Source organism: Pararge aegeria, chromosome 17 (genome assembly GCF_905163445.1).
Source record: "Pararge aegeria chromosome 17, ilParAegt1.1, whole genome shotgun sequence".
Taxonomy (NCBI): Eukaryota; Metazoa; Arthropoda; class Insecta; order Lepidoptera; family Nymphalidae; genus Pararge; species Pararge aegeria.
Window position 1 is genome coordinate 15,952,677 of NC_053196.1, and position 10,664 is coordinate 15,963,340.

The following is a 10,664-nucleotide window of genomic DNA, read 5'->3' on the forward strand; positions in this document are numbered from 1 at the left end:
TTTTTTTTTGATCCTTTTACGTGAAGTAATATCTAACATCACTTAGAGTGTAGAATAATGTCACCAATTGCAGTTAAAGTAGTAGAAAGTAGAAATTTGATTGTCATAGATAATCAGGACCAATATGTAGTGCTAACTAAATATTTTGGCAAAGGGACCGTTCAGAAGAGTAATTTGAAGTGTAAATAGCGTGAATAATGTACATGAATTGTGTATGTTTGTTATCTAGGGCAATATACATAAAACCCGACCCTTTAAATTTAGGGTAGGGAGGTCAAACAAGTAGGGGTTCCGGCAGAGAATTAGATATTATCCATCAGTTCAAAAATAATTTGCGCTGAACAATAATCCCCGGTGCACTATAGCAAGGCAAGAAGTGAAACGTTTTTAATAAGACTTTTGGTAGGCTGCCGTGGACCTAGTTTTTGGGTTAATGAGTAAGATTATAAATACCCGTAACTTAAAGCAAACTGTAATGATAAGGTCCGTACAAGTCTTTTGTAGAAACTGGACGAAAAGTTGTTCGAGTATACTGCAAATGAGATAGTAACCCAGCAACGACAGGTAGCTCATTATGCACACATAAATAACACTCTTTGTGACGTAAATAATAATTGAGGTACCTTTTGACAGTCACAGAGAATAAGCTACAATACAAAGCAACCAGAAGCCTCTGTTATATGAATAGGGATAAAATAAATAATTGATTGATGGAAAATTGCTATCAACATCTGACATGTTTCCCACGCCTGATCAAATTAGCACGGTGTCCACAACATTTTCTTATACGGTTTTTACAGTGGATTAATTACTATACTATTTATCTGTCACAAATACCTATTAGCAATCTCTATTTACACCTAATGTTCACTATGTTAGTCCTGCTGAGAGAACAAAAGTGTTTTGAGGTAGAAATGTAAAAAGAAGTGCATAATTGGAATAAAACCGCCACGCTTTGCCCTTAGTCGCTAAACTAATGTTCTTTCAGCCGAAATTATGATTCAAGGACCTCTTTCATAGGCTATATTTTCAAGTTATTGAAATATGTTAAGAGCCAGTCTATTTTCTCATCCCGTAGTACATGAACTCTTGCTTAATGAAATATGTTTTGATTTACTAACTTTAAATTAGGTTTGGTTAAACAAAAATATTTTTAAAATAAGCGTGATTTTCACGAAAATTAACTATTCTGAATAGTCCCTTAGCTTTTAACCTGATATATCAGAGTCAGAGCTTATCGGGCTCCGGAACACCGGTATCGGGACATACGTCAGGGACGTTAACTTTGTATCTGTTTATTATGGTTTATCATGTTGTAGTTACTATTTTAACGTTCAATTATTTATCGAAAAAATTTAAAGCCCAAATCATAGATTTTCAGTTTTACTTGGAAAAGTTTGAAAAATTTGCACTAAATGTTTGGTTGATTCTGATACTAATAGACACATTAAAAATATAATCAGGTGTGACTGAGGCCAAGCGTTAGAACATCGAGCTGTAATTTAAATTTAAGATTGTTTTAAATAGATTTCTCTAAGTTAATACAAACTGTTCGCTTACCATATATTTCTTTAATACAGTTGAAGATCCTGTTCAAGAATTATAATCTTATGAAGGTATGCCATATAACACTGTAATGTTAAAATTATACTGCCTTATTCGATGGTAGTAAGTTCTCTTACGAAATTGTCCCTAACTCAACACTGATATGGCCATGACGTGATATGTCTAGATAGCAATTATAACAAATTAATATGACATTATCTAGTCATCTATATTGTGTTGTATCACTAGTCGAAATTATAACTTTATTGGACCCAGCTTAGCTGTAAATGAGTCTTCATACTATAATAGTCATATCTGTAACTGGTCCTCTTTATAATATAAGGGAACATATAAGATAAGGGGAAAGTTATATATTGATTGAACTGTTGTAGAACTCCATTCTACAGCCAGGCTGGGCGTTCTTATAACCTTAGAAACGTAGAATAATATTATTATGACATTAGAAACAATCAACAGTACGTTTTGGAAAAACGCTTGTTTAGAAAGTCACTTGAAATTTGTTTCATTATAACACTTCGATAATATTATTATAACGATTACTTTACAATACTTATGGTACGAACATCGCGATAACTGAGAAATTACAAAACGGCAAGCATAATCGCATTTATACTATAAATTTCCACATTCGCCTTGCCATCCGTGACATAAAACTTGACCTCAGTAACCCAGCCGTAACCGCAATCAAAGAAATAACGACAAATTCAAGATATTATAGTAGTACGTACCCGAAAACTTAATAAGATAAACTATTATTGTGATAATAGTTTACTTAACTTTTGTCTTAGCATAGAATTAGTTTTGATTGGTTAGCATATTTATTCTAATAGATACGGTTTTGGATGAAGGCGTCGTGCTTGGATCTCAATAAATTATTGGAAATGAAACAGTATTCTCGTCACGCTCTAGATTAAATGGGACCTACCATATCGTTATGTTACGAATAATCAGGGTAAATGGAACTCTACCCTCGATAAATATTGTCTCCTTCGGGTATACGTCATTTACAGTCACATAAAAAATGCATGAAGTCTCATAGAAATGTACGTTTACGTTAGAACCAATCAGTGTTATAGAGCGGACAGTGAGGCAGGTGTAATATATTAAGAGCGGTATATAATCAACTTTTAGTTCCATACTACTCTCATTATCACTTCGAAGCTATTTTTTTTTCAAGTATGCCTACTTATAAGCACTGTTGAAACGCCAAGTATGCCTCTTTGAAGTGGCTCTACCACCGGTTCGTAAAGCAGAATCTACTGAGAAGAGCCGGCAAGAAACTCAGTAGTTGCTCTTTTCTATCTTGCTGGAGATGAGAATGGAGCTGGCTGCTTCCAATCTACCTTAACAGAAAAACATCAATTGTTTGTCCATCTTACTTAGCATATAACTAAAAAATTGTAATTAGTATAGTTTTGATTAAAATAAAATCCCATCTTCTTAGTTAGAGGACAGACATTTTATTCAAAAATTAATTCCTTGCCCAACACGAAATCATCAAAATGTATTTTTGAAGAAATAATCAAGTCAAAGAGTTCATCAAAAATATATCTGACGCTTATGTGAATCACATACACATACATACAAAGATGAACTAAACAAGTGTTTTTCTCTTTAAATTAGGTATAATTCTATTGTATCGTACATTAGTTAGTATACACTGTAAATAAACAAAACAAAATATTTAGCGTTAATAATTTTATATCTCAACATAAAAATCACTAGAAAACATATCATCGGCACTTTCTCTCATTCTTGGTGTTATATTATTTTTATACGTGTATAAATATAGATGTTATACTATATCATAATGTTATTAAGGCTTAGATAGTTAACTATGAAATGTTTTATACTGTTCATCAAATCTTGCTGCAGATGTCGTCAATCTTTATTACTTATGCTAAATTAATTCTTTTCGCTCTCTTTATCACGCGGTAGATTCAATTCAGATTAACATTTTGTAATTATTGCCATTAAATTAGTTCTATGACATTCATTTCATCAACATTTTCACACGTAAACCTATATTATGCATTGTGAAATTAGAAGTTGACACGTGAATTTTTTGATGAAATTAATGTCATAAAACTAATTAAATGCCACTAATTTTGTGATGTTAATCCAAATTTATGGAAATAAATAGTGTTGCGCTACAGCTGTCGGTAAGTATCGTTGATAAACTACTTTATTCTGTAGATATTATCATGTGAAATGCAAAAGTTTTATAGTTTTATAATCATTTAAATGATCACACTATATCATCTATCACTATATGTACATCTTAGACTGCATCATCCTAACTGACTGTAGTGGAATAAAAAAATGTCATAAACCCCTGACTCCTTCAAGAGAGGAGGCCCGTACGCGTGACACTTATACACTGAGAATGACGATGAAGAATGGCAATGGTAAGGGTAAACATAATTCACGCTAAAAATAAAACTATAAATAATAATTTGGGTAAATACTTTTGGGTTCTTTTGTCATGATTTAGTGACGACGAGTCTTTACGCCTTCATATTAAATGTATGATCATGACACAACACGATACTGTCGTGAATCCAGCGTCACTCTGTTGCGTCATGCCGTGTTGTGGCTCGTCATTTATTTATGTAGGAATATAAAGTGGTGGCCCCCGCACTATCTAGCTATTATTTATGGCTTAGTCTACAGAAAGATTTGGTGAAAAGTTATTATAAAATATAAGTATATTTCACAGAACCGCTTCTCGATTTAATGTTACCTGTCCATTTTACAAGATTTAAGAAAAATAATATTTAAAAAATATAGAATGTTGTATGATATTTTGTTAGACTTTGAATTTTATTTTGTGTTATATTTTATAGCTTCCTCTCTTATTGTACTTGTACTATTCCTAGATTAATATAATATAATAATTATTATATTTATCAGAAATAAATGTAGTAATAATAATCAAACCAATATATTAAATGAATTGATGTGAATGGCATTTATTAAATTTGTAAAGACGAATTCACATTAGAGTGTCATCACATCATCATGACAGACGTATCATTGTCATCATGACAAAGGAGTCACAACGTCATAATATAAATGACGAACTTAATATAGAAGGTCTAATGACGCTTAACGAAATAGGTGCTCCAATGTGAATCCGGCTTGAAATATTGAGTTTATTTTGTAGTCTGGCTTTTCGAAATGATTTTAAATGAAAACAACTTTATTATACATACGTTAAATTAGCGCATAAAATGCAAGAATTTCTAACTCTTGTATGAGTACTTAGATAGCACAAAGTTAATTTATTAAAGAATAAAAATTTAATCGCAATAATTATTATATAAATTCCTTGAACCAATGATATAGTGAGATAAATTTATACACACTATTTTTTTTGGCTTAGAATCGCAACCCAAAGAAGGCATACTATTTGGTAGTAAAATTTAAAAAAAAATGGTCAAGAGTATCAATTTTTTTTTTATTATTTTAGCCATTAACATCCTACGGCGACTACTGTGAGGCGCGCGGCGCGCGATATCTGACATTACTCTAGTCATCTGCTGAAAAATTTAAAAATAATTTAACTATATCAGTCAAGTAGACTTTTATGAATTGAGATTTTTATAACTAGTATTTAATTCAATTTTGTATATTCAAGAAATATGCTATGATCTATGACGATTTCGTGCGGTGTTCACGTGTCTCACATCCAAATAATAACTTATGTAAAGTTATTTTGCTAACGTTCTATAAAATTACTATTTTCCTATCGAAGTACATACGACGTGTAAGCTCTAGCGAGTGAAACTCAAAATTATTAGTATAAGGAATCGGACTTACTCAGAAATGGTTTGGTTGGTTGGTCAATGCTGTTTCGGATACGTCTAAAGTCCTTATTCATGAGCTCATCGACCTGCATCACGCTATCTAGCTAGATAGCGTGATGCAGGTCGATGCGAAGTGTATTATTGGGATTAAATCTATAATGTGTGCTGAGCTCGCTTACTGCAGATTTAAGAAGCAGTTAAAACGAGACAAATTTATACTCGTACGTCTGACCTAAATCTCTCTCGTTTTAACACTAACTTAGATTCATCAAAGTCAAAGTCTCTATAGATCTCAAGCCTTTATTAGCTGTACGCTCAACGTAACGTCGCTATCGAATATCGCTGACGCACAGTACCTAAGGTCAGAGTAAAATGAAACTTATCCTGCTTATTATAAATCTTAAATTCAGTCAACACCTCCACAGCTAGCGCTAACAGCTGCATATCCAAAAGTACTACTATAATACTATAAACTATGTTCGAAGTGGATAAAGTAATGTTTAAAGACCAGTCAATTTAGTTTCATTAGAATTACGTGCAAAAAAACTTGTACCAATCTCAAAATCCAAACGTGAGTAAAGTCAATTCTAGGATTCAGCTTTACTTCATAAATGCTACATGATTTAAGCGGACCATCGGTCATGTGCCATGTGTCATTAACGGGGTTACTTTTTGACCTTTGCAGTTTTTCCCCGAGTTGTTTTAAAATACGAAATTTCATCAATAAAAAATGGCGGATAAGATTTTTTTTATTTTCAAGTTTTTATTGTCATTTCAACACCAAAATACGTTATGTGCGTGCAACAATTAATGCATTCTGGAAAAGTCATTCTACCCACTAGGGTTTTCGAGCGAGAGTAGTTATCGACAAAGAAGAGTAGATTTCCGTTCCGATGCCGCGTACAAACGAATTAGGAGTTTTGGTTTAATCTAACTACCATACCACTAAAATAGACTGCATTATCACCTTCTGAGGTGAGATTACAGTTAAGGGGTAACTTGCAATTTTAAAAAACAAGCAACGAGCTTTGCGTTTTCTTAAAAAATTTCGCTTTGTTTGCGAACGTTTCTAATCGACCTACAGGCAAAACGAGCTAATTTTTAATATTTCTTGTGTTCGAAAAAAAGCCCTCAAATATTTAAATTTTTCCAGTCGGGCCCACTGGTTGTATTTGAATTTATTACGAAACATATTTAATGTTTTTTACACAAAAAACAAATACATCAATTTGAGGCGTAGGTGTTAAGAAGAAGAAAAAGAAGTCTTTATTGCACATACAAATATAAAACCAGGTTAACAAAAAAAAAACGATAATATACATATGCACAAAGGCGGCCTTATCAAAGTCAAAGTCAAATATTTCTTTATTCAAATAGGCACATAGATGGCACTTTTGATGCGTACATTACATGTAAAATATGACATAGGAGTGAGTTGATGGCGATACATAAATTCGTCAACTTAAAACTAAAGCTACGATCCATCTCTCTAGCTATCGCTTGAAGCGATAACCTTTGGTTGAGGAAACATATTAGAGAAAACGGCTTAAGCTTCATGTTCAGGTTAATTACACCGGCAACCACGCCCTTCAAACCGGTACTTTTACGCGACTGACAGCATCTAGAATATTATTGATCTAAAGTATAAATAGATAGACTCTCTTCTTCATCTACACCGTAAAGCCAGGCTCCGAAGTTTCCTAATACTAGCTTAAATTAAACTTAGTTTAAGCTATTATCCCAGACTGAGATCTATAAAGTGACTTTCCTTGAACTTAGAGAGCAGTTCGAATGAGTTGAAACTATTTAGCGTAACCGACCGAACACAAATTTTAAAGGAGGAATTTAAGTAAATATTCTTACAGATTAACTATTCTGTTGAAATGAAATTTAACATAATATAACAATAGCATAATTCAACAGCACAATTATCTGAAAAAGATTTAAAAAGAACACTTAATTGCGTAGTTTGTTGCTGGTCGGTTACGCTAAATCGGCGGTAATGGTTCGATACATCTATCTCGTTTTAACACTTCGTAAAGTCTGCTTAAAGACAAAGAACGCTATATTCAATTAATTACATGGATCTGCATACAGCAGATTTATTGTTACCTTTGCTGAAATTCAAAATTCTTTTAAAAAACTACAAGCAAATGAGATTATTATCTAACTTGAATTAATTTAACATTTAAAAAAATTATATATTTCAAGAATTTTACTGTGACCATAATAAATTTAAATTGGAACAATACTGCCATTGGAATAATACTGCCGCGCTTATGAAAAAGGCAATTCTACTAAAGAACTCTACACACACATAGTACGTGTTTCGTTTTCTACATAGCTACGTATCTTAGAAGGAAGATATGAAGGTTCAAATCCATTTGCAGATGTAAGTCTGAAACAGTTTTAGAAAAATATAAAAAAATCGCCTTTTACATAAGCATGACAGAATACTTTTAATATTATTTTCTTTGCTTGTTTTTAGTATTTTTTTTTCTCTTTTTCAGTAGCTAGCTCTAAATTAATTATATTACGAATACATTGTATTTTCGTGAACAATTTTATGTTTAAAATATAAATATAATTTAAAAGAATGTAATAATGTTATTAAAACTTAAATCCTTGGTTGTCGCACAAGTTGGAAGTAGGTTAAGGCTTCAGTGAGTAAACAGGGCTTGAATCTTATTGTATAGCGGTCTATATACATTATATATTATACAATTTTGAACAATACGAAAACATATTTGAAATATTGTTCATTAAACATTTGAAAATTACGTTATGTGTTTTAATCATAAACCACTCCTTTGAGGTTGTATTAACCATGCATTTCTTTGGTGATTGTCATCATCATCATTTTCATCACCATCTTCACATCAAGAATATATTATTTATATCACCTTCAAATGTTAAATTACCAGCAAAAAAGTAGGTAGAACTTTACTTACAATTTCTATTAATATATACCTATATATCTATCTATATATATACGAGTAAAAGAGAAAGTGTGGGTATGTTCCGTATATGCTCCGAAACGGCTGGACCGATTTCGATGAAACTTTCAGGGAATCTCCGAATTGATCTGGCGAGTAATCGTGTAAAGTTTGGTGACGATCAGAGCACTCCTATTTTTGAACTGTCAAACTGTCAAATAAAGCTTTTATTTACTATGATGATATTCTATTGTTGGGTGTACATGGGTGTAGATAATGATCTTAACACGCTCGAGAAGAGAATGGAAGAGAATGAATACGGAGAGAAATAAATGATTTAATGTATTATGAGACTTAAATTAAAAATTTAATGATGTAAGTATATTATTTAAATAAAATAAAGCAAAATCTACCCCGCGAAGCGGGCTGGGTACGCTAGTATCTAATAAAATAAAATTTATAAAAGAGTCTTTAATAAAATAAAATTATGTATAATATTTTTTAGTTCTCGAGACAGAAACAGGCGACAAAAGAGTAGAATGACAACATTATTAAGGACCTTTATTAACAAACTTTTAGCATTTTGCTTGTCCGAAAGTTAAACCAGAGAGAATGGGACAGTGACAGCTGCAACAGATTATAAAGTAATATACTGTTTCAGTAGGTACATGTTAAGATCTGTGGCCAGCAGTGGAACCCTAATGGTCTGGGCATGATTATGAAAATGATACGTTAGAATATAAATAAAATAATAATAATAGTATTATATTAACCATCATCATATTCAGGGCAAGCAGTTTTATGTTTCCTATAATAAATAATAAATAAAAAGCCTTTTATTTCTTCATACATTTACATAGTTTCATATTTATCCTTAATTTTAAGTATATAAAGTGAAAAAATAATAATAATAATAGTAATAATAATTAAATTAAAAAAAAACTCCGTTATGAAGAACCCTTTTTCAAGGTCAAGGCCTCCTCCAGAGACAGCCAGAGCTGCCTATTTTTTGCTTTCAGCATCCAGTTTGGTCCAGCCACGTTTTTGATGTCGTCCTCCCACCGATAGTGCGGTCTACCTCTAGCACGGTTACCTGTTCGGCCTGGCTATTTCGTTAACCTGACGGTCCATCTATTGTCGGTAAGTCTAGCCACATGACCAGCCCACTTCCATTTTGCTTTTAGAGTATAGGCGAGGGCATCGGTTATTTTGGTTTGTTGTCTGATCAGAGAATGTCGAATTTTATGGATTCTTCTGACGTTCATAATACTTCGTTCCATTGCTCTTTGACACCTTATTATCATATTTCTTACTTTGTCCGTAAATTTCCAGGTTTGACAGCCATATGTCAGCGTAGGTAGTATGCACGAGTTCATAATCTTACTTTTAAATTTCATAGGCATTTTGCTTTTTAAAACCTCTTTCGTGCTCCAGAATTTGTTCCATGCAAATCTAATTCTTCTTTTTATTTCTTCTTCGTTGTTGTTTCTTACGAAAGATATTTGCTTTCCTAAATATGTGTATTTCTGGACATATTTTATATAAGTATTTTCTATAATTATTGGGGTTTCTGTGTGGTTAGTCATTAATTTTGATTTATTAAAGTTTATTTCCAAACCTGCCTCTCTACTTGCCTTGCTCAATGAATCCATCATGTATTGCATTTGTGCGCTACTTTCTGCAAAGACTGCTATGTCATCGGCAAATCTGAGATGGTTGAAGTACTTTCCTTGGACGTATATACCTAGTTTACCCCATTTTAAAGTACTTAGAACTGACTCTAGTACTGCTATAAAAATTTTTGGTGATATCGGGTCGCCTTGTTTTAAACCACGTTTTATAGGGATTGGTACACCCGTTGATTCTAGTCGTATCTTGCTCGTGCTATTCTCGTATAAATATTTTAGTATGTTTATGTATTCTCGGTCTATTTTTAGTTTTTACAGGCATTTCCATATAACGCGGTGTTTCAAGCTATCGAAGGCTTTTTGATAATCGATAAAAGCGACATAAAGAGGTTTTCGGTATTCTTGGAATTTTTCTATTAGCAATTCGACAGCGTGAATATTATCAATTGTTGAAAACCCGGTTCTAAAGCCAGCTTGTTCAATCGGTTGATTAACCTCTATTATTCCCTTTATTCTTTTCTCAATTAAAGAGGCGAATAGCTTATAAAGGCATGGCAATAAACTTATGGGACGATAGTTGGCTATATTGTTTGGATTTCCTTTTTTATAAAGTAGTATGATTGTAGATTCTGTCCATTGTTTTGGGGCAATGCCCGTCTGTATGATTAAATTAAATAATTTTGTTAAGAGGCATGTTAAACACAATCCCGCTGTTTTAATTGCTT